The sequence below is a fragment of the Pinus tabuliformis genome, chromosome 9 (assembly GCF_031772625.1).
Source record: "Pinus tabuliformis cultivar Carrire ecotype Pingquan chromosome 9, CPIR1, whole genome shotgun sequence".
Taxonomy (NCBI): Eukaryota; Viridiplantae; Streptophyta; class Pinopsida; order Pinales; family Pinaceae; genus Pinus; species Pinus tabuliformis.
This window is the reverse complement of record NC_142307.1, coordinates 1,891,457,791-1,891,484,450: the sequence shown is the minus strand read 5'-3', so window position 1 is coordinate 1,891,484,450 and position 26,660 is coordinate 1,891,457,791. Positions and strand designations below refer to the sequence as shown.

At 37.9% G+C, this 26,660-nt stretch overlaps 2 pseudogenes; one reads left to right on the top strand and one right to left on the bottom strand.

Moving 5' to 3' along the window:
* Positions 1–7,300: 7,300 nt before the first annotated feature.
* Positions 7,301–7,660, bottom strand: LOC149156502 (protein SPIRAL1-like 1 pseudogene; annotated as a pseudogene).
* Positions 7,661–7,760: 100 nt separating this feature from the next.
* Positions 7,761–26,072, top strand: LOC149156501 (protein OBERON 2-like; annotated as a pseudogene).
* The last annotated feature ends 588 nt before the right edge of the window (positions 26,073–26,660 follow it).

Below are 26,660 nucleotides of genomic sequence, written 5' to 3'. Positions count from 1 at the left end.
ATACATCGATGCATCCATCGATATTACTATTATGGTCCGTAACCCCATTTCCCTACTCATTGATCAGATGAGAGGTACTTCCCATGAGTCCCAGACTGCATGGCTAGGATGCCTCGAAAGGAGAACTAATCATCCTATCCATAGGAGAACGAATCATCCTACCCCACAGTTGCCATGGGAGAACTAATCATCCCGACCCACAGGAGAACTAATCATCCTGTTTCACAGTTTCCATGAGAGAACTAATCATCCCGGCCCACATGAGAACTAATCATCCTATTCCACAGTTTCCATGGGAGAACTAATCATCCCAGCCCATAGGAGAACTAATCATCTTGTTCCACAGTTGACATAGGAGAACTAATCATCCCAACCCATAGGAGAACTAATCATCATGTTCTATAGTTGCCATAGGAGAACTAATCATCTCGGCCCACAGGAGAACTAATCATCCTATTCCACAGTTTCCATGGGAGAACTAATCATCCCAACCCATATGAGAACTAATCATCCTATTCCACAGCTGCCACGAGAGAACTAATCATCCCAGCCCACAAGAGAACTAATCATCTTGTTCCGCAGTCGCCACGGGATATCACAGGGGAAGGTTGAACCTATCATCTTGTACATAACGCACCACGAGGGGAGGGTGAGTCGCCCTGTGGTCGTATGTTGCTCCAGTAAGTACTCCAAGCCCCCTAGATCTCCTAGAGCTCAATGCATGCAACATGCAGGACCCTTATAAGAAGGTCTCTCAATGACTCCAAGTCGTTCAGGAAAGTAACAATTTGACCTTTCCTCAGGGCTTTGACAACATGTCTGTGACCTATACATCAGTCTCAATGCGATGGAGCCTCCTCGATCATCGACTTACCATATCCCAGATAAGGTAGTATCTGATGTCTATCTACTGGAGCAATCATTGAATACATGATTTCTCAATAATCAAATCCCCCCTCTGGTTGTCACAGAGAATCATAGTGGTATTCATCATGTGTACAAACAACTCACTTAAGAGCTTTTGCAACCATGCAACTTCACACGAGATCATACTCATAGCTATTTATTCAGTGTCGGCAGTGCTTATAGCAACCAACTTTTGCTTCCTGCTCATCCATGATATCAAAGCAGAATCCAAAGATAATTAGCACTGAGAAGTTCTCTAGTGATCCTCCACACTGCCTGCCCAATCAACATTTGAATAATCATGCAGTTTCATATTTCCGGTAGTGTATCTCAATCCATGAGATATTGTGCCCCGAAGATATCTCAGAAGATTCTTGGCACCAATCCAGTGAGGCTCAACCAGATATGAGCTCACCATGCTAACTGTAAGACATATATCTAGACGGAAGTTCACCAAGAACATTAATGCGAATGAGTTTATGAAACTTAGAGGCATTTCCCAAATCTGGTCCGACATCACTACCATATAACTTCTAAAAGTTAAGATCCTCGAGGTAGTCACAAGCTTGCAGTTTATCTTTCCACATCTGGAATCCAACTCCCTCTTATGCAAATGAGAGGGTCTGCACCTGTTAGAAATAGGTCATCCTCATGAGGTGCTGGTATGATAGGTCTATCATTCACAACGTTAAAACGATGGTTTTGATCAACTTCACTCTTAGTGAATCTTAGTTTCATCTGACATCTATCAATCCTCTCATACTATGCCTAGGGAGTTTTGCTTCAAGCCATAGAGGTCTTTCTTCCACCTGCATACGTGAGATTCTTGATCATCAATCTCAAACCCCACGGGTTGTTCCAAACCTGTGGACCTGCTACATGAGGGGAATGGTCCCCTTGTAATATTTTCCTTCGATACATCTCAGAAATGTACTTTCATGCTCTTTTTAAATTTAGGCATCCCTGTCACCATATGACTCACAGACCTCCGGTGCTATGTGTCAATGGACATGGTCCCCAATGGACTTCCTGCAACTTGATACAACCCTAAACTCAAAAACATCTTTGAAAATTCTATTTTCAAACACATACCTTTCCATCAATGAATTCCACGTCATAACCTTTGACTTACATTACTAAAATGGACACCAGGTTCTTCTTACGATCAGGTACATAAAAGAGATTATGTAAATTAATTGAGTTACCCTCATTCAATTGAGGGGTAACATTCCCTACACCCTTTCCGGGTTAGGTGGCATCGGCTCCAAGTATAATCCCACGATTGTTTGCATCTCTACCAAATTAGAGAGTGCACCCTTCTATCCAATGAAGTGCCTTGAAGCACTATAATCAATAAGCCATATTCCCAAAGAATCTAAAGGAGAGGGCCAATACAAGATAATGCTTCTTTATCTTATCAAAAACAACATTTGATTATTCATACATGGGGTTCCTTGCTTTCTTTGAAGAGTCGGCCATTTCCTTGATGACCTGCATTACTTGTCATTCCTTTGATCATTGAAGATGTCCTTCGAATGATTGTTATCTTCATCAAAAGATGTGTCTCTGCCATTCAGATACTCCTTCACATAATGACCAAACTTATTGCAACCAAGGCATTTGCCTTTCCTTCCACCCTTAGATCCGGACTTCCCAATGAAGTAATCTTTAGGTAGGCCATTAGAAACTTCTGTTGTGCTATTCTGATAATATTCTCTACTTCAACTTCACCCTCGGTGAATTTGAAGAGGGATGAGGAATCCACTGATCCTTTTGTCCTTTCCCAACTTTCTTCGGTGATTGCTCTTTTACTCTTGCTTGGGCATTGTCTTCACCTCAGCTCTGATACCATGTTAATTTTAGGTATGTTCTATGCTTAGAGAAATTTATTTCAATTTTCACAGTTAGCTCAATATCTTTTCCAGATTAGCAATCACATCAGCATTAAAGTAAATTGCAGATAGAACATAAACATAAATCACAGAAGACAAGCCAAGGCAAGAGGACACAAGATGTAGCACTAGCTAGGGACAAACCCCAATGTGGGAAAACCCTGGATCAATTCTTCTTATATGTTCTTCAATAGTTCAGCAGAGAGAGAGAGAGAGAGGGAGAGATAATACATTTACAACAGAAGTCAACACTTTGACTTATCTAGATAAGAGCATAGATCATATCTAAGAAGATGATACATGAGATCAGTTGAAGACATGCTGCTTCAACTAATTCTCCAAGGTGACTCCATCACCTATCATTGTGCTGCATTTCGTCATCATGTTGTACCTCACCGTGCTGCACCCATCATCACTATGTTGCATTTCATCGTGCTTCATTAATCATGATTGTACCCATCACTGTACTGCATTAACTATGTGTTGGCAGCATCTTGCTTTCTTTTTGTCCCTAACTTGCTTGCTGTCCTTTGCATGCTTGTTGTTGCATGTTAGTTGTCCATTGCATGCTAGTTGTAACATTGCATGATTGGTGTATTTACTGCTAAGTACCATATAACTGTCCCAATGTTAGTTAGTTGTACCTTGCATGTTGCTCTCCTTTGGAGATAGATGCCAAGGCTATTTCGGCAGCTTCAGCAATTTTGGCTGTTCCCAGTAGTTCTGGCAGTTTTGACAATTCCGGTTATTCTAGCTATTACGACAGTTCCTGTAGTTGTAGTTTTTCCTGACAGTTCTAGAAGTTCTCGGCAGTTTCGGCTTTTGCCCTCTGCATTAGCTTTCCCAGCTATTCCAGTAGTTCCAGCTGTTCCCGACAGTTCTGACTATTCCCAATAATTCCGACAGTTCTGACAGTTCTGGCAATTTCGACAGTTCCGGCAATTTTGGCTATTCCGGGCAGTTCCAACAGTTCCTGATAGTTCTGACAATTTTGGATATTCCTCAAAGTTTCGGTAGTTCTGGCTTTTCCCGGTAGTTCAGACAATTCCCGACAGTTCCGGCTTTTCTTGGTTTTCCCGGCAGTTCTGGCTATTCCGACTTTTCCCAGCAGTTCTTGACAGTTCCGATAGTTCCAACTTTTCTCGACAGTTCTAGCTTTTCCTGGCAGTTCTGGCAGTTCAGGATTTTCCCAGCAGTTCAAAAAGATTCTTCTTTTCCCAACAGTTCCGACATTTCCTGGTAGTTCCTGGTAGTTCTAGCTTTTCCAACTTTTCCTGGTAGTTCCCGGCAGTTCTGGCTTCTGTCCTCTGGTTTAGGGCAGCGTTATCCCTTAGGATCTCTCCTCCTACTAAATCCCAAAGACAAGTAGAGAGGAAGAGATCCCATGTGTGTTGAAATTACTTGAAGGCCACCTCTATTTATACTAAAACGTTGAGCACAAGTGGGCTTTATTTGGTTGCTGGTTGACCTTGATGAATTGTCCCATAACACAAATAAATTCATATCTCCATGAATACTTATCGGAGTTGGATGATATTTAGATCAATCCTACACCTCTCGATGAGAGGGATCCAGGGAAAATATCAACTTCCATTAATAAGATGACCCACATGGAGTTTGACCCTAGTTGCCAATTTTGACATAGGAGGACATAAATAATTTGAAACATTAACCAAGGAAATGATTCTTGAACTTACCTATGAATGGATCAAGTTTTTGGAGATGATCTCCACCTCATTGAAGATGGTTTTGTATTCATAAATCCATAGAACACAAGGATCCAATTCTTGTACAAATCGGTTATGTCTTCCTCTCTATATGATGTGCTCATTAGGACCATGTAATATTCTTAAACTACCGACTTGAAACTCTAAGTGGAGTAAAACACTTAGCTAAATTCCTTGAATGAATTTGGTGTCATCCCATCACTTCACTTGTGTTTTAGCAGTCATTGGTTTCTCTATAATCTTAGGCTTTCATTAGTAGCTCATGGTGTCAATCCATTTAGAAAGCTCAAATCAACTTACTCAGTGCGACCTACTTTTTTTATTAACAATAACATTCCTACATGGATGTCAATAAATATGGACACATAATATTGGCAATGATTGCTCTAGGTATATGTTTATAATACCTTGAAAGGCCTTGTTCATGAGAAAGTTAGTCAAATATAAACATTGTGAACTTTTACAATATTGAACAATTGCTACAAACCCCTCAAGTAGAGGTTACTTATCACATGATCTAATTTTTTGGGATCAATAATACATAAGAATAAACAAGTGAGAAAAGAGTAATTTAGTTTATTGTAATAGTAACCGAAGTTACATTTTTCATTTGACAAATAAGTTAGTACATAAGTGAGCCTAGGCCAACCCTTTAAAAATGTCCATAAGGACTTCCTCTTTTGCAACTCCTTGACCATAAGGGTCTAATTGAAAGACACATAGTTCCTTTAAATATTTGTTGGTTGAGGTAACCAATTCAAGCCCTTGAACTTGAAGATAATCCAATATTTGCAATTGTTTACAATAATAAGTCCATTAGACACACTCCTCATATTAGAGTTGGGTAGAGAAGGAGAATACTTGATTGACACCAACCTTGTAAATGAACAACCTTTCCTACTCCTTGGTTGGACTCTACATCACTAGTTGAAGAAGTATATGTGCCTTAAACCAAAGGTGATATCTTAACATGAGTTATCGAAACATGAACATACATTCCATGGATTTCATGGAAAAAATATGGAGAGACTTTTTGAATATTAGGAAACGTTTTCTCATACTCTACTTAATTTGTAGGTGGTAGCGCTTCAATTTTTTTAATTTATTGGGAAATCTCACCAAAAACATCAACTATTGAAGAATCAATCCTATGCTAAATCACTCCTACCTTCTCATTTTTAATATCTTTGTGAGATTTCACCTATGACCCTTAAAATCAGTGCCCTTTACCACCTCAAATGGTGGAATAGGAGGTGTTGCAATAGGAGGTAAACTCCATTCCCCTTCACCTTTGTCGAGACCTCTAGTTGCACCTACAATCTATAACCCTCCTTTGACTTAACACATAATTTTGTGCTTTAGGGGCATCCTCATAAGAATAGCTTGTGGTTGAAATATTACAACAACAAAATGGGGCACATAATCTCTTTATAGGGTTTCAAGGGAGGGGTATTGGAAACTAACTGTCTTACCCCCTATATCCCTTAAAACCTTCTCAATATATAAATGAAATGACAAATTGATAGCTAGACCCAAAGATAGATCTCAAATTTCAAGGCCAAACCCAAATAGAAATAATCACACCATTGATTGAGTATTGATATTGAGTTTTGGTAAAATCAAGGACCTCTTTTCAAGATCTTGACCTTTTTTTTAGCATTTTCAAATGAAAGGTTTAAAACCCACATTAAATAGGGGAGATTTTCACCTTAGCATTTGCAACTTTGTCTAAGGCGAATTTATCTAATGGACTAGCTTGGATATGTCAAGTATTGATTTCTAAAGTACCCAATCAATTATTTTTTAGGCAAACTCCCTAGCTCCACCTAAAATTTAGTCCTTTTAATTTATTTACAACAAAACCTCAGTGTCTCTGCTTTCTTATCTTTCTCTTCCAATTTCCAAAAAAAAAACAATTAATCATATATCATAAACACTTTATATAAGTAAAGATTGAAATCATTAACTTATATAGCTTATAGAGTATATTTACCCCTGAACCCATGCAAGAAACCATTTCAATCTAATATGGTTCTAATTGTCTCCTCAAAACACACCTTTCAAACTCTTACAACTCTGGGCTTCTTTGTCGAATTAGTGTAACTAGGGAGGGTTTTCCATGTCTCCTTACCTGAAATAAATTAATTCCATATTGTAAAGTAATTTAAGTTGCTTTGTTCATGTAATAATAATTTATAATGGTTGCAACACTCAATCATATATTGCAATGATGAAATCTTATTTTTTTCATAGCTATATTGTATTTCAAAATATCAATTATTCGAGTAATTATAATTCATACAATTTAGAATAGCTATAGAAATTCCTTTAAAAAATTTCACGGCTCCACTAAATTTACAATTTGATTCTAATACTATTATTATGGTTGGTCAAATATTATTGTTATTTTTATTTCGGAATGGCGCCAAAGGTACAGGGTTGAATCATGGTGCCTTCATTTGAAATCAGCCAATACCTTCTGATTCTGCATGTGCACAATGTCTGACTATGAGGTAGGGTTTTTCTTCATTTCATTCATTTTCTTCAGGTTTTCTGTTAGGCGGGGTCATTGAATTCATGGGACCTCCTCTAGAGCATCCTTTCAACAACAAAAATGGCAAACCCTTCCACCTCGACAACAATCTAGGACTCCTAGCCTACAAACCTCTCTTTCCCTTGCATCATATGAAGCTTGTGGATCAACATACCTACGAGGGCCTAGTGAGATCTAGATCTGCATGTGGGTCCTTAGTTTCTCCACTTGGGTGTTCATTTCTAACCTCCAAAGAGGTACCCAAGTGAAGATCCACCTCCTGGTGTAGAATGCACCTTTGTAGAGGGTCGTTCAGTAATGAAATTATTGTTGTTTTGCCCATTAGCCTTGTGATAATTGTTCATTTTTCTTCTCACTTGTCCTTCAGGCTGTGCAGCAGCAACAGGAGGAGGCTGAGCCACATTGGGAGCCACCACCACCTATGGGGTGGGCTCTGTTTTCTCAGCAGGCTTTGTGGGTGGTGGCGCATCCGAACCAAACAAATACCCCATATAATTATGCCCCCCTCCACTGCTCACACCACGCCCCATGACCGACTGAAAACTGTCTCACTGTTTGAGATCCAAGAAACTAAAAAATGGCACCTCTACAAATAAATTACAAATAAGAAATGCCAAACATGAAACTTGAGGTTCCGTCCCTATTCCTGTTGTTAGAGAGATGTGAGCCATGCAAAGGAATATGGGAGGAGGTAGAAAGAAGGAAATGGAGAGGTAGAAAGAAACATTGGAAGAAAGTGAATGTCTAGCAAAGACAATGGGACATAGAGTAGCCAATTCAGATCAGATCTTGATTCAAGATGTAGTAGGGGGAGGGCTTGATGTAATTGAAGATAGAATGCGTGAACAACCAGAGGAATTTCTGGAAGATTTGGAAGCAGAAGAATTTTCCCTTTTGCAAAATCTTGTGTAAGGCAGGAGTGATCTTACACCTATGTCAATGTCTAGGGCACATAGTTCAGTTAGAAGTATTTGTTGCTATAAAAACAGGGATTCAAGCCTTTTTGCATCTAGATATCAGTGTCACTCAAACGGTCCTCATTGAGATATTTTCCTACAAATGATGTAGAAATATAACATGTCAGAGTCAACTTCCTACAGATGATTGTAGCTATGAAATTTGTCACACCAAGAATGAATTCTATAGCCTTTGCATGTGCGTTATTTGCAGCAAATTTGACTTTGAAGTGAATACTCGTTGATGAGTGGGTTGTGATACTTGTTCCCACTAGACACACACAGATTGTGTAATCCATGCTGGACAAATAAGCATAGGTACTAGTATTTTAAACATTTTTTTGGGAGGAGATAAGATTTTGCAAATCCTATAAGTTTTCTACTTAGTTTTATTTCTTGTTTTTGTTAAATTGGTTTTGGAGAAGAGAGTTAAGCTTAGTGTCTTGTAATCAATGATGTGGTGGATATGAAATATATCCAATTGGGACTGAAAATTATGCATTACGAGTTTCTTAAATTCCATGGTATTTAGTATCAATCTTATTTGCTGAATTTAGAATTTTAGAAACAATTGAAAAACATTGAAAATTAAAATGGTGCTGAAAGATTATATATATTTGTTTTATAAAGTTTGATAAAATTTTCAGTTTCTATGTCAAATAATTTTAAGTTTATCATATTCTAGCTAGATGAGGATTTAAACAAATTCCAATACTACCAACGTGTTAATAAATTCTAATATTGTCAATATGCCTCCTTGCAGTGATATATTTATTCGTTTAAAATAAGTGTTGATTCCTTTTAATATGCATATTATGATGTTATATGTTGACTTATTGACTTTTCTGGATATGGGAGCGTGGTACAGGTTCCTTTGAAATTCTTTTCAGGTGTAGGGCTTGTAAGAGGACATCAAAATTATTAGGGTGGGTGAAGGATGTGTTTCAGCACTATGCCCCTGATTGGGATAGGAAAGCTGTAATGTTCCCAGCTGAAATTTTCCCAATTTGCATTTAAAATTTTTGAGTTTTTACTGAGTTTCAATGAGTCTTTTAGTGAACTATTTTTTCAACACTTAGTGAGTAAATTGATGTAGGTGTCCTTTTTAACTTGCAATCAATTTGCAGTTACATAAACATGAACCAGACTTCATTCCATTGAATAGAACAGTATGTAAGACTCAAAAAAGTAACACAGAACACTATTATGACTGATATTAAAGCAAATTGAAGGGTACACAACCACCATATTAATTTTCTATAAGGGAAAATACATGATGAGAACACAACAAAGAAATTGGACTTGTTTTTCATAATATATCAGTGAAATATCAGTCATACAAGAACATGTATCCAGCCTTAATACATTGATATCATAGCTTCCCAAATGGCCATGTGCTTGGTGCTTCCATAAAAAACTCATCCCCACTTATCAGCAGCTATATAACCCCAAAAACTTGATGCCTAGGCTTCACTGAAACACTGTCCATGATCTGATAATAATGTCCCTTCTACATGCACCTCTGGAACTCATTCTTTGCAACCCAAAATGCTGCCACAATGCATAGGACCTACCCAATCTTAAGGAGAAAATCCACGGTCAACAAGGGTGGATTTACTCAACTGAAAACAAAGGAAGAACTTGGCCCATGAACATGCTAACAACCACAATAAACTCACTGATATTCAGTTTGTCTTCACACCCATGCACAAAGACAAAAGAGAGGCCAATGGAGGTTAAACTTGTCCAAAATGCGTGCTACATCCAACAATCAAGAACAACCCCTTCTCTTCAATATTCATTCAATGGAATGAGGAACGTTCATTAAATAGTGCTCAATTTATATGCCCAACCCTTCTTCAAAAAAGAGGCAACACACACAATAGATAGAAGGGAAATGTGTCCCTTTGATGTAACTCACACAACGGGGGTATTAACAAGTATTTTGGTTCAATATTATGCATTACATCATAGCCCCACAACAATGGCTATGCAATCAACACACCATATAGAAAATTGTGCCAATGAATAAGAGACTCAGCCTCCTTCTTATTGGCTAAATAAGGCCTTTGTTATAGTCTATAATTTTTTCCTTCTTAAATTCGATGCTTGGGAACTAGAAACAATCTCCAAATCTGCCTCTGCAACCTTGAGCTCAACCCTTCTAGCAAGACAATGTTACTCGGCCCCTTGATGTAGGAGAATAGACCTATGAATAAAAGACTTTGATGTCAACAATTCCTTGCAACAATTTATGATCAGATCTTCAATATTGAATCAAACAACTAAACCAATTGAGCACCAATGGAAGATCTGATATAATCTTCCCCAATTAGCTAACTAGGGTGGCACTCGAAGTCCACTGAAATTAGCTTTGAGTTTCGCTTGAAACTCTTAAACTCGCTTGAGTTCCTTTCACTTATCAATGAAATAGATAGAATCAAATGAATTGAAATTGAGTTTGTCCCTTATTCATAATTCTCCATTGAGCCTCCTTCTAGATTTTAGATTCTCCCTTTTCCATATTATTTTATTCGTGGGGCCCATTCTCCACTTTTTTCGCCATTTGAATAAAATAATAATTATCCTCCCTTCCCCAATAAAATATTAATTTGCCACCATTTTATTAAAATAAGGATTTGTCTTTCTCAATAAAATATTATTTTTCGACCATTCTATTAAAATAATAGTTTCTCCTTCTCTCACAAAAAAATATTTCCAAAATTGGCAAAACTCCTTATTTGCACTCACAAAATTTGGGAAAATGACAGTCCTTACCACTTAAGATTTTTTGTCCCAAGCAATCTATCCTATAGTCTTGGGTCCCAAATAAGTCTAGAGAACCCCTGTGATATATGACCCAAAATTTGTATATCTACACCAGCAAAGATAGAACCATTGTAGCTTCTTGCTCTTTCAACTAATGTACTCTTTTGTGACCCATGAAAATAAATCATACTGCCATAGTAATGAGTCTTTGTCCCTAGAGAGAAATTAAAGAATACAGGAGCCAGTTGTGGTTGCATGACTACAAAATAATTGCAGAATCTCTATTTTAAGCGAATCTCCAGTTCCATAGGCAAAGACATTAACATTCCAATCTGTATAAGGGATTGTGTAATAGGGGTTGCTTTCATAACCATATCATGTAGTATGTTTTCTTGTCTGCCTACTTTTTTTTCATTTCCATTGAGAACCAAATGTAAATGGCCATAGTGGTACAATAACATGATCTCATTTGGAAAAAGTCAAAAGCAATGTCCCAAGCTATAAATATACCAACTAAATGTACGTTTACCATTTCCACTGGTTATCTTTGCCTCAAGGAGATAAGTTTGATCAAGCCCTACACCACAACCTCTACCAACTTTGGATGTATTCATGATTAATTACATTTCCTTGGTGTAGGGCTACATTAAGACCAGCAAAAATATCCTCACTCAAATTGGTCACCTTTGAATATTTGCTTACAACTCCTCTTGTGATATGAGATAAGAGATCAAGATCCCCATGGTGAAATCGCACATTAGAAGGTTTTGCTAACAGCGTCTGCCAAATGGTGACATCAGTAGCCTCTTGATTTGATATAGTTCAAGCCAATGTTGTCTTGTTGCTCATAGAGGTACATTCTCAAGTGAGCAATTGTGGGGGTTGCACCCCATTGTCTCCAAAATATTTCCGCAACAGATTTCTCATCTTAAAAGCTCCTTCAAGATAGTTGTTTTGATTCATGTCAATTATTTGCAGATCTTCACTATGAGTAAAAATAATAGCAGAGTTTTGATTTTCTAGCTTCCCTTCACCAAGGATAGCATGTCTCGAAAGTTTGATGCGATATATTTTCTGGTCTAGCTGATCCACAACCTTAACAAGGACTGAGTAATAAAACTTTTGGGGACTTATCTTTCTCTCTATCTTTTTCTTCATCAACGTAAGCAATCCGTGGAGATGGGTATGTCAACATAAGGCCCAAGATGTTCTTCACCCGATCATTAGCAGATATCTTATGTGTACCATACAATTTACATGATACAATATATGTGAATTTAAGGTCTTCCACTGTTTGCAATTGTGCCCATACTGATCTTTGATTATTTTTGTGCTCATCCTGAATAGACCTTTGTACCTTATAGCCTTCAAAAATTTCTTCATCCTTTACCATATCCAAAAATGACTGGAGTTCTACAGCTTCCTGGTAGTACATCAGACCTTTGACTGTCTTGCTCAAAACCTGTCCTAAATTAAATGCCCAGTGCGAAGGCTTTTTCACTTTATCTTTTTTTTCGACCACCCTCTGTCTCACAAATTTTTCATCCTAGGAAGTCTTTCCATTCACCTATGTAGATTCATGACAAATTGAAAAGAATGGAGACACTATCTCCATTTTCTAGCAAAAGTTCCTTCAATGACAAAAGAACATTCCCCTGTTGAAATATGGCAACAAGAATATTCCAATTTAATTTGTCCTTGAATTAAATTGTGAATTAAAATCGAATTTAGTCTCAACAACTACTTGGAAATAATTAATTAATTTATTTTAAATTAATTAGTTGGATAAATTCAAGTTAGAAGTCTTTCTGAAGTCATGCAAGAGTTATCCTTAAATTAAGGAGATAAGATTGAGTTATATTTGAGTTGTAATTAGTTAACTTAGTTTACTGAGTTAAGTCCAGTTAAATTAGTTCCAAACTGTTTGAGGAACTAATAGTGAGTTAAAAGTCAGTTGATGCATGCATGAACTCAACTAGTGCTACTCCAGTTAACTGAAGATTCCCTCATCACAAACACATGCATGTATATTCTGAGAAAGATCTAGTTGAGATTAAAGTTCAAGGACAATGTACCATCAGTTGCATGTGTTTTCTCATGGAGAAAACTCATGCATGCTATCAAGGATTCATCCTTTAGGATTGCGCAGTTTTGAAGGCTTGATCATCCGCTTGGTAAAAGGAAATCATCCAGAAGGAACAATGCAAGGAAATAGGAGCTTGGGGCTCAGAGAGGAAGGCTGGAGAGAAGCCAAGATTGCCTATGAGCATCTATGAGGATTGTATTGAGAGATGGCTAGCTGTGAGAGCTAAGGCTTTGTATAATTCCTATGTATTTCCACCATGTATGATAATACAATAGTGTGGGGTTTTGACTTGAGGCTTTCTCCAAAGTATTTTCATGTGTATTATGCCATTGATTCTTCTTCTTCTGGTTATATTATTCAGCTCGATCTTTAAGCTCCCTCAAATTGATAGTAGAATTAGGTTATAGTATTCTACTTTGATTTGTATTGCATTATCGGGTTAACCTACGATCAGATTTTCTACATGGTATCAGAGTGGGATTTGTAGAGAATTTCTACATGGTATCGGAGCTATGAACAATATACTGAGAAGATAATTCGAAGTTTGAAGTTCGGGTTTGCAGGTAAAATCGAATTCATATCATACTTCAAGGTTGGCCAATGTCATTCTATGGCTTGAGACTCAATTATGCCTTGGAAGGTAGCTCGAATTACATAGCATGGAAAGATAGAATGGAGGTTGTATTAGAAGAAAATGGCTTGAAGGAATTCATTAATCAAGAAATCCGAAAGCCAACTTCAACTAATGCACAAGAGTTGGCTGTGTGGAAGAAGTGTGTGGCGAAGGTGAGACGGATCATCCTTGAGGGAGTTCAAGACCATATTGTCTCGACTCTCCATAGGAAGGATACTCCATTTTCAATGTGGAAGACATTGAAGGACCTCTACTAGAATAGTAGCGACCAAAGGAAATTGGCGCTCAAAGATAAGCTTCAAAGAATCAAGATAGCGAAGGGCGATACTATTTCCACATATCTGAACAAGCTCACCACCTGCAGAGATGAGCTTGGCAGTGTGGGAATAACTACTGCTGATGATGATATGGTGAGCCTCGCTCTCCTTGGCCTTCCAAAGAGTTGGAATAGCTACCAGGACACTGTGAATGGAAGGGAGAAACTGTCGGATTGGGAACGACTTTGGTCGGGCCTTATGCAGGAGGAGATCAGGAGGAGCACATGAGCTGGTTCTTCATCCAAGAATGACGATGAAGAAAATCTAGCCTTAGCAAGTAAGGCAAGGAAAGGGAAGGGGAAGGCTTCCCATTTCAAATTGAATTCTTCTCATGGAGGGAAGAAGGGTGACATGTCTAAAGTAAGATGCTTTAATTTTCACAAGATAGGACATTATAAGACTAATTGCCCATCGAAGAGGTCTAAGAAGGGATCTTCAGAAGGATTGGAAGGTGAGGCATTAGCCTCTCAGTTTGAAATGGAATTTACCCCCATTGCATGCATGGTGTCATCGATGATGGGTTGTGTATGGTACCTTGACAGTGGAGCCTCATTCCACATGACTGGTGATAAAAATTTATTCAGTGCCTTGGAGGAGAAAGACCTCAATATGTGCATAGATATGGGTGAAGATAGAAGGTATAGTGTTTCAGGAGTGGGCACGGTTGCTTTTTGGAGCGAGCATGGAGCTTCCCTCACCTTGACAAATGTGATGTATGTGCCTAGACTGAAGAAGAACTTGGTATCGGTCATGATGTTGGAGGACAAAGGCTACGATGTTGTCTTCAGTAAAGGAAATGCGTTCCTAAAACACATAGACGTGGATCAGACCAAGAGGATAGGGATGCGAGTGAAGAATCTCTATAAACTAGAGGTAGATGATTGTGCAACATTGAGTACGAAAGAAGAATTGGTGCAAAGCCAAGACATTGATGAGTTGTGGCATAGGCAGTTGGGGAATTTGCATCATGGGTATTTGAAGATAATGCAACAGATATCTACAGGACTTCCCAAAGGTAAAATTGAGCAAGTTGACAAATGCAAAGGTTGTACCTTGGGAAAGTACACCAAGTCTTCCTTTCATGATCGAGACAGTTGAGTGGAGGCTATCTTAGAGTGAGTTCATACTGATTTGTGTGAACCGTTCTAGATGGTATCTACAGTGAAGAAAAGGTATTATGTGATTTTCATTGATGACTATTCTCGTAATTGTTGGCTTTATTTCACGCAGAAGAAGGACCAAACCTTCACCAAGTTTTGTGAGTTCAAAGCTTTGGTTGAGAAAGAGTTAGGGAAGAAGATCAAGGCCTTGAGAAGCGACAACGGTGGAGAATATGTCTCTCAAGATTTTAAGGACTTATGTGTAGCAGAAGGAATTAAATGAGAGTTGACGACACCTCATAACCCACAACAGAATGGGGTTGCCGAGAGGAAGAACAAAACTATTATAGGGGCAGCACAGGCAATGCTGCATGACCAAGGCCTACCACTTCACTTGTGGGCTGAGGCATGCAACACAGTTGTTGATTTTCAGAATAGAAGCCTGGATCGCATACTTGGGATGAAGAAACCTGGTAAGGGACTAGATGTGGGTCACTTCAAGATCTTTGGCTTATCGGTATATTTCCATGTGACAAAGGACGCACGAAAGAAGCTTGAGCCAACAACAGAGTTGGGGATATTTTTGGGGTACACTGATACACCTCACCACTATCGGGTGTATGTTCCTACTAGTCGGACGACAATGGTTCGCAGAGATCTCACGTTTTATGAGCAGAAGGCCATGCAACTTTCCATTGAGAGGGAGCTCCAACTACAGGCTGTGGAGGAACTATTTGTTCCTAAGGAGGAGGAGCCTCAGACTGATGTGGAGCAACTGCATGCAGAGGTTCCAAGAGTGGAGACATCCACTCAAGCAGAGTCTTCCAGAGATGGACAGAAGCACACAAAAGAAGCTAACAGATTGTTGGAGGACGTGAGAGAGAATGTGGGAGTGCCATCTTCTCAGTGCAGACAGAGGAGGTCACCTGAGAGGTACACTGGATACATGGCCCCTGCTGGGGAATGTGTTGAGACTGAGCCATATTCCTTTGAGGAAGCAGTGCAGCAGCTGATTTGGGTTGATGCTATGGTGGAGGAGTATAACTCCATAGTTCGTAACAATGTTTGGGACATGGTTCCGATACCGTAGAACAAGTTAGTTGTGAGCTCTCATTGGCTTTACAAGGTAAAGCAAGTTGTTGATGATAGTGTGGAGAAGCATAAGGCAAGATTTGTTGCCCGTGGCTTTTCATAGACCGAGAGGATCATGTTGCTGCAGTATATTTCGACAGAGGAGCAAGATGCTCACATTTTGACAAAGGCATTGTCAAAGTGTAAATTCGAGTTCCATAGAGACAGGATCAAAGTGGCAGATAATCCCTTTCTTGTTGAGAGGGAGTGTTGAAATATAGCAACAAGAATATTCTCATTTAATTTGTCCTTGAATTAAATTGTGAATTAAAATCGAATTTACTCTTAACAACTACTTGGAAATGATTAATTAATTAATTTTAAATTAATTAGTTCGAGAAACTCAAGTTAGAAGTCTTTCTAAAGTCATGCAAGAGTTATACCTTAAATTAAGGAGATAATATTGAGTTATCTTTGAGTTGTAATTAGTTAACTCAGTTTACTTTGTTAAGTCCAGTTAAATTAGTTCCAAACTATTTGAGGAACTAATAGTGAGTTAACAACCAGTTGATGCATGCATGCACTCAACTAGTGCTACTCCAATTAACTGAATATTCCCTCATCAAAAACTCATGCATGTCTATTTTGAGAAAGACCCAGTTGAGATTAAAGTTCAAGGACAATGTATTATTAGTTGCATGTCTTTTCTCATGGAGAAAACTCATGCATGTAGTCAAGGATTCATCCTTGATGATTTCATAGTTTTGAAGGCTTGATCATCTACTTGGTAAAAGGAAATCATCTAGAAGGAACAACGCAAGGAAATAGGAGCTTGGAGGGCAGAGAGGAAGGCTCGAGAGAAGCCAAGATTTCCGGTGAGCATCTGTGAGGATTATACTAAGAGCTGGATAGCTGTGAGAGCTAAGGCTTTGTATAATTCTTATGTATTTCCACAATGTATGATAATACAATAGTGTGGGGTTTTTAGCTAAGGTTTTCCCCAAAGTATTTTCATGTGTATTGTGCCATTGATTCTTCTTCTTCTAGTTATATTGTTCAGATCAATCTTTAAGCTTCTGCAAATTGATATTAGAAGCAGGTTATAGTATTCTGCTTTGATTTATATTGCATTATCGGGTTAACCTACCATCAGATTTTCTACATCCCCTTATAGTATGGAACCAGAATAGCTTTTAAGCCAGACAACCCAGGAAGGGGTTCCTTAATCCTTACAGTTATGCTTGAATCCCATCCATACTAAGGTAAACCTTGATAAGTATAATACTTTATTTCCTCCTGTCAGCCATTTGATGGGTGGTAGAATGTAATTGAATCCCATCCATAATAAAGTAAACCTTGATAAGTATAATACTTTCTTTCCTCCTGTCAGCCATTTGATCTGGGGATGGTGCTAGGTGAGAAGGGAGTGCAATGAAGTTGCCCCAAGTAATTGTTACTACATATTAATGAATAATGGCCCATTTAATTTCATTCTTTGCTGCCTCATCCTCAGATCTATACATAAAAGGAAAAAAAATATCATTTTGTTGCCTCGTTTGTCCTTCTTTTGTGCTTGGCCACATTGTTCTAGCACTGGCAATAGAACCAAACCGAAAGTAGCTTATTGCTGAGATTAATCTCCCATCCAACATGAATGGAAGGGGAGCGATTTTGAAACCTGGTATATCATTATGCCGCAATACTGGCCCTTCTTCATCCGCAAGTTTGTATGTCTTTGAATATAACCACATTGAATAAGGAATATGGTCTGCAATCTGTTCCCCATTACACCCTACAGGAAGGCACATTTTACCAGAATCTATTTCTAATCTCGATGAGGAGACAATGTCAAAGAAATTTTCATCATGGTCCATCTCATATACCAAAGTATGGAAAGGCATAAATGGGGGCAGCCCACGGTATATTGGAGCATGGTCAGCTACCAAGGAATATTTCTGATTATTAATAGTAAACACTACAATTTGTCCATTATAGAATTGTACCTCACTGGTGCATTTAGGTGACATTTTAAACGAGGGTTTCTGTGGATAAAATAACTTATGGATAGTAGTGTTACATCTTCCATGGTGATTTTTTACACAATGTTCTATTTCCTGCTTTGAATGATTTTCAAATTGATATAGTGTTTTAGTAGCACAATTCGGATTAGTAAATGGAATGAGCTCAATGTTAAGGCTTAACAAAACAGGTGGATTCAATTGTGGATAATCCTTTTCATCATCCCTTTTTAAAACATGTTTAACCATGTCAGAATTAACATGACATTTGGATCCCAAGGGAACATCCATCTCCAAACCCTTAGCTGCTTTACGTATTGTTTTTGAAAAGCATTTTCCCCTTGATTTTGTACTCAGAGAAAAGGAAGGAGATATACCAAATTGATCCCTCTTTAGCATTAGAGACAATCATGAGAAACTCTCCATTAGTTTCATTCGCACCATCTTTGGTTTCACCAAAGGCTGATTTGTAAAGTTCCCATATAATGCCAACATCCCTATTTTTGCCTCGATCAAACACAGTGGTTGTCCAACTTATTTTTTACCTCCCTTCTATTGTATTCAATAGAAGTTGTTCATTTGTAGATAAAAAGCCCTAATCCATGATAAGCCAAGTTCTATCACCTCCCACAAAATCAGACATTAAAATTGTTTTGTTCTTTCTTCATTCTTCACTGCATGACTTAGGGGTACATTCTATTACTCTGGAAGTAGTATTGGTTGCCTTGTCTGTCATACTCAAAATGCTATTGGATGCAAGTACCTTGATAACAATCAGTTCTCTAGATGGAAAGTTATTAACCTCTGGTAGCCCAACTTGCTTTTTTTTCAAAATAACCCTTTCATTAGGATAAAACCCATGCCTTGTTTCCTTAGGAAAGCTTTGATCATTCAAGTGGAAATCCCTTTGGGTGTATCTTCCTCCAGAATCACTATCCACTGTGTCCTTGCTCCCTTTAGATGTGCCTTTGAGAGCTTCAACTGCATCTGAATTCCCTACTAGTATGGAATCAACTGCATTCAAGTTTGTCTCTTCAACTGAATGCATTAAATCTTCAGTTCTGCTAGGATCCTCAACTGCCTTTTCCTCTTCAAGGTCTCAGGTTTTGGGCTTGCAATTTCTCTCTTCTTTCCTTGCTAATAGCCATGATGCCATGAGTTTTGCCACTTCTAGGGTAGTTCTAGCATACCGCTCCATCAATTCATGTGTTGTCCTTTGCTGCCATCTAGTTGCTATTAGACCCTCCATATTTTCCATGATACCTTCAATTTCTTCCTCTGGTTCACTTGTCTTTAGGCCCATAGCTGGCCAAGATTCTCTAATACCACTATAATGTTCCAAGCTGAAATTTTCCCAATTTCCACTTGAAATATCTGAGTTTTTAATGAGTTTCAATTAGTCTTTTAATGAACTATTTTGTCAACACTTAGTGAGTAAATTGATGCAAGTGTCCTTTTTAACTTGCAATCAATTTGTAGTTACATAAACACGAACCAGACTTCATTCCAGTGAATAGAACAATATGTAAGACTAAAAAAAATAACACAAAACACTATTATGACTAATATTAAAGCAAATTGAAGGGTACACAACCACCATATTAATTTTCTATAAGGGAAAATATATGATGAGAACACAACAAAGAACCTAGACTTGTTTTTCATAATATATCAGTGAAATATCAATCATACAAGAATGTTGATCCAGCCTTAATAAATTGATAACATAGCTTCCCAAATGGCCATGTGCTCGGTGCTTCCATAAACAACTCATCCCCACTTATCAGCAACTATATAACCCCAAAAAATTGATGCCTAGGCTTCACTGAAATGTTGTCCTTGATCTTATAATAATGTCCCTTCTACATGCACCTCCAGAACTCATTCTCTGCAACCCAAAATGTTGCCACAATGCATAAGACCCACCCAGTCCTAAGGAGAAAATCCACAGTCAACAAGGGTGGATTTACTCAGCTGAAAACAAAGGAAGAACTTGGCCCATGAACATGCTAACAACCACAATAAACTCACTGATATTCAATTTGTCTTCACACCCATGCACAAAGACAAAAGAGAGGCCAATGGAGGTTAAACTTGTCCAAAATGTGTGCTATAGCTAGCAATCAAGCACAACCCCTTCTCTTCAATATATTCAGTCAATGGAATGAGGAACATTCAGAAAATAGTGCTCAATTTATATGCCCAAACCCTTCTTCAAAAAATAGGCAACACACACAACAAATAGAAGGGAAATGTGTCCCTTTGATGTAACTCACACAACAGGGGTATTAACAAGTATTTTGGTTCACTATTATGCATTAAATCACAACCCCACACCAAATAGAACGTAACCTCCACACTGGACTGATATCTCTCCCTTTCACTGAGTGAACTCGACCCCACAATAGTGGCTATGTAATCAACAAACCATACAGAAAATCATGCCAATGAATAAGAGACTCGACTTCCTTCTTATTGGCTAAATAAGACCTTTTCTATAGGCTATAATTTTGTCCTTCTTGAATTCGATTCTCTCGAATTAGAAACAATCTCTAGATCTGCCTCCCCAACCATGAGCTCGACCCTTCTAGCAAGAAAATGATACTTGGCCCCTTGATGGAAAATTTTTTGTTATATAAATTATTTTGATGCACAATATTCAGTTGGTAAGCCTACTATGCCATCTAAATTCTCTATTTTCTTTCCTTACATTTTGGCTTTGTCATGCTTATAAACCCATGTAGCAAGTCTTAGGCATCTTGGCCCAACCGAAAGAGTTATAAAAATATTGTTTAGAAATGTCAATTGAATCTACTACTTGCCTGTGTGGTTATAAGACAAGGTGGGTTGAACCTTGTAGTAAAACACCACCTTTTCCACTAAAATGCTAAAAAAAACATTTATTTTGAAAGAAATTGCACTTCATGGTGATATTTAGATTTTTTGAAGCTTGCTGTACTTTTACAGGGATGGGGATATTTTCTTTTGTGTGACATCCTTCCCTCCAAATATTCATGCATGCCATTTGTGGGTTTGTTATAAATGCTAAGGATTTTATGCAGCAGGCTCTTGGATATAGTGTGTAGAGGATGAAGGATGGGTGAAGGATGTGTTTCAACACTTGCCCCCATAGTCACCGCATTAGGCTACATTCTATGATTAAATTTGAAATTGGCCAAATTTCAAGAAAGGGCAAACAAATTCGTTCAAATTCTCCCATTAAATTCGGTTGAATAGAAAAAATCTTGTTTCATGTAGAAGTGGAACAAAATTTACTTTAGAATTTGCAAAAGTTCCCTTATTACTCGTAACTAAAGGAATACCCTGTTCAACTTTATGGTTTATAGTTTTATAGATTTTAAGGTTTTCACATGGTATGGCTCACCAAAACTTGCAGGGTCAGCAAAGAGTGTCATCTTTTCTAGCCAGCTGGGTTGACTTTCTCATTACACACTTTCATATTGGCTGCCTCTGACCATGCCCATGCTCACAACCGTGAATTTGCAGCACTGTATCTTTGGTGAGTATGTTAAATTAAATAAAATCAACTTCTATGATATATAAATTTAATATATAAATTAACATAAAATACAAATACTTTTTTATTAAGGTTATAAATTAATAGAAAGTATAATAGTGTTTTTAGGTTGTAAGTTAGTTTAACTTTATATATATTAAACTTGAAGTTATATCAATTATAATTATAAAAATTTGAAATTTATTTTTATAATTACAAAAATTATATTAGTAAAATTATATAATTTAAAAATGAATATATATATCTATATATGTATATGTATGTATGTATATATATATATATGTATATATATGTAAATATATCTATATCTCTATATATGTATATCTATCTATCTATCTATCTATATATATATATATATATATATATATTATATATATATATATATATATATATATATATTTGTATTGGATGGTGAATTTTATCAATGATATTGGTTAGACAATTTTTTTCAAACTTTATTGTTATCAATTTCGAACATGAACACGAACCAGGTGACTTAGCTTGCCCCTGATTGAGATAGGAAAGCCCTCATGAAGGGTTTTTATGACATTCAAAGGATATTTCATGGAAGTGAGGACTCAAAGGCAAAAAACTATTTTGGAAGTCTGAAGAATTATTGGAAAGTTTGAAGACTGGAGCTACTGATGAGGCTGTAGTTTGCAAAGTGTGATGCAACATTTCTTTCAAGGTTTGGTTTCTCCAAAACATGGATTTTTTTCTTTGTTATATAAATTCTTTTGATGCACAATATTCAGTTGGTAAGCCTACTATGCCATCTAAATTCTCTATTTTTTTTCCTTACATTTTGGCTTTGTCATGCTTATAAATCCATGTAGAAAGTCTTAGGCATTTTGTCCCAACCGAAAGAGTTATAAAAATATTGTTTAGAAATGTCAATTGAATCTACTAGCCTATGTGGTTATAAGACAAGGTGGGTTGAACCTTGTAGTAAAACACCACCTTTTGAACTGAAATGCTAAATAGAACCTTTATTTTGAAAGAAATTTCACTTCACTATGATATTTATATTTTTTGAAGCTTGTTGTACTTTTACAGGGATGGAGATATTTTCTTTTGTGTAACATCCTTCCCTCAAAATATTCATGCATGCCATTTGTGGGTTTGTTATAAATGCTAAAGATTTTATGCAACAGGCTCTTGGATGCAAAAATTCATATAATGTACTGGGGAATCAATGACCAACTCTCCTTCTTATTCACGGTTTCAAAGCAGATGCCCTCTTGGGATGGGATACCCAAATTTGTGAGCTTGGGAAGCACTTTGATCTCCTCATCCCAGACCTCCTATTCTTCGGGAACTCCACCACCACGAGCTCTGAGCGCACTGAGCTCTTTCAAGCAGAGTGCATGAAGAGTATGGTGGAATATCTTGGGGTGCAGAGTGTGATCGTGGTGGGGCACAACTACGGTGGCTTCGTTGCCTTCTGGATGGCGCACAAATACCCTAATCTCATCCAACACCTAATTATCATCAGCTCAACAATTTGCATGACGCCGTCGACAAACAATATTCTTCTCAAAGAGTTGGGCTCCGATGACATTAAATACGTTCTGATTCCCAACAATTCTGGAGACATGAGAAAAGGCATGAATATTACATTTTACAAGATGCCATGGCTTCCAACTTGTATATACGAGGACCTCCTTCAGGTATTGTTTGGTTGTTTCCTTTGGAACGAAATGTTAATTTATTCTATTTAATTTGTTAAGTTATTTTGTTTAATTTGAATTTGAATGCTTGGTAGACCATAGGAGGAAACAGAGAGAAGAGACTAGAGTTGTTGAATGCTATTGTCATTACTTCAAAGAATCTGCACTTACTCCCCAGATTAAACCAAGTTTGTTTCCTTACAATACATTGGATTTAATGGTGTACAATTTGTGAAAATTCCTACACTGGAAGAACCCCTACTACAACAAATCTAAATCTACTTCACCTACTTTATTTTTAACTAGCCAAGTTATTCTTCTCAATACTGAAGCAAATTACTTCTCCAGCCTACACTAATTAAATATTTGATCTCATGAAACAGAAAACAGAGCAAAGAACAAGATACATAGGACACACTTATTTTTGGACACAATAGTCCCCGGAAAAAACCAATGTGGGAAAAATGATGTAGTAGATATGAGGAGTAAATATCTAAATACAATCTAGGATGCTCATCTAGCAATCCTTTACAAAGAAATTACTGGTGAAAAATCTGAGTGAGTTTTTCCTCACTTCACCTAGCAGAATTCCAACTGATCTAGCACAAGACTCGATAACCTTGGCTATTTCTACGTTGGATCCACGTCAGCCTTGCATCACCTTCTCTTCCCTTTGTGTTAGCTCTCCCAACTATTCTGGCAGTTCCTGGCAGTTCGACAGGTCCCGACAATTCTGACAATTCTTGACAGTTCTAGTTTTTCTAGTAGTTCTGGATTCTGCATGACATGGAACTTTTCTACTTTGCGCTAGCCCTTCTAGCTCCGCGTCAGGACTACGTGTACCTAGACTGGACTAGCATTAGCCTTTCTCGGCTACTGCGCTTCCTCTCTACAAGATCTCTCTGCCTCTCTATCAGTATTCTCCAGAAAATCCTTCTTCCGGATTCTCACTACCCCTCCACTGTTGAATGATCACTTAGTTTGAATTTCTCATTTTCCTCACCCCATAAATCAAACTCTAAATCAATTCTCTGTCTCTCTCTCTCTTTCTCTGTGTTTCCAAATGAAGCCCAAGCCTCCATTTTATACTTTTCCTGTTGAGTCTTCAACAATCGAGATTAAGTCTCTAATCAACAGCTAATATTAAAACATGACTTGATCCGCCTTCTAGATCATTCTCACCCATATTTTGATTAATACCCATTAATATTTTAATTTCCCTAAGTTTAGACTTTGGAACTCGATTAAAAATATTAATTATTTTAATAAAATACAATCCGGGTGGAATTTCACCAAACAGTTTCTGGGTTCTTTAGAACTCATGTGCCTTAGCCTCTCCACCAATTTTCAAGGCTATAGAACTTTTTATGCTACCAAAACCTAACATAATTAGTATGTGCTCCATGATTTTAGATTTCAGAAATATTATGAAATTGGATGGACAATTTCTTTATGATATATTGGATTTAACAGTGTATAATATGTATGTGCTCCATGATTTTAGATTTTAGAAATATTATGAAATTGGATGGTGTTTTAGCGGCTACAACCACCCTCCAAAATTTTTCCTTAACTTCGTTTTGGAGCCTCCCTTCCAACCTTCACAACAACTTGTCTTGCATCATCAAATTCACAAGCTTCAGTGTTTTGCTTGCACAAAGGCAGCGTATCAATCATAGCTCGATTCATTCCCCTTAGAGGCTATTCATCTGGACTTGGTCTAGCTGCCTGTTGAGTAGCTTCCCCAAGAAAATTGCGCATTTCTGGAGGGTAACTAGCCTTCCCTCGAGAAATTGCACAATCTTGTATGGCAGCCTGTTGGGCTCCAATATTGCGCAATTCTTTCAATCAACACTCCCACCAGGAATTCGCAATTTTCCCTAACAGGGCTGCTCAACCCAGAATTCGCGTAAATCTGGGCAGCATTCAACTACTCTACCCAAAAATTGCACAAATCTCTTGGGTAGCCAGCCTAGCTCCTAGCCATAAATGCGCATTTTCTCCCAGCAGTAGATCAGTCTCTTGCATGTGCAGCTGAGTTGACCAGTTCCCTTCAGGACCGAGCTAAAATGACTTACATGCATGGGCTACTTCTCCCAAGGAAACATGCAAAGGCATCCCTTGTTTTAGGTATCTTTTTCTAGTAGTAAAGGTTGCATGCAAGGATCATTTTAGAAACCTCCCACCAAGTGTCACTTTCCCTAGATTTGTGGCATGCGTGTCACAACCTTGATGTTATCAAAACTCATCAACCGAATGTTGCAGAGCTCATTCGTCAAATCAACCTTATAGCTTTGATATCCCACATCACATCTAGGAGCTGTCGGCACATTCAACTCAATTGTTTTGGGGTAAACTTGCCTCCCATGCCTTGTGTATTGTTTTTGTCATTTTTTTTGTTTTCGCTTTTGTGAGTACTGTTTTCCTGATTTCAGTGAGCACTTGTTGTCATTTACATGTATATTAGCTTGTCCTAGCACTGTTTCAGTTTTCGTTGCTATCTCACTGCTGTCACATGCATGAAACTATTTTTCATGAATGGTCATTGATTCAGAGACTCGCCTCACCCACATGCATGTTGTTCCATTTTCTGAATCAATCATTCGCCATTTTCATGCATGATCATTCACTTATGCTTACACTCAACATCACCATGCATTCGCATTCACATTCACTTTCAGTTGCCCGTTGGCGAGTCTGGGAAACCTCGGCCTGGACTCTACCTCACCAAGACAACATTACGCAATCCTAAGTGGGAAGGCTTTTTCTTCCTCTCCAGAAATGTGCATTTCTGCCTAGCAGCTCTTCCCGAGGTTTTCTCTACACAATCCTGAGGGACAGTGACTGCTGGCCAAGAAAATTGCGTAATGCAGTCACTGAGCTTGCAACCATTTCCAGTTGAGATTGTGCATTGTGTAGTTCCAGCAGTCATTCAGTCTCCCAGCAACCCAAACTCTGCCTTATGCAGTCTTGGCATTCAATCTCCTGACCTCCCAACTGAAATTGTGTAACCTTCAAGATCAGTCACATAGGTATGTTACAAGTCAAGTCTCTAGTTCATTTTGGTTTTCGACTGACAGATTGCATGCCATGGGTGTTGCCATATCTCTAGGTATTGCAGATGTTCATCTACCTCTGAGTAGTGTACGCACAATGGTTTCCAAGAGAACAGAGTCAAAGACATTGTTCAGAGCACAGCTAGAGATGCAGTTGATCAAGTGTCTATGAGTTTGCCTACTCACGAAGACATCAGGATTTTCATAGATAAGGACATCAAGATATGACAACAGCAACATCACAATGAATAGCATCATGAACAACAACTGAAGGCAGCATACTGAATGAGGCGAACACAACAAAAGCAAGAGGAAGGTTATTGAAAACACAAAGGTAGGACAAAGTTGCAAGATCAAGCAGATCCA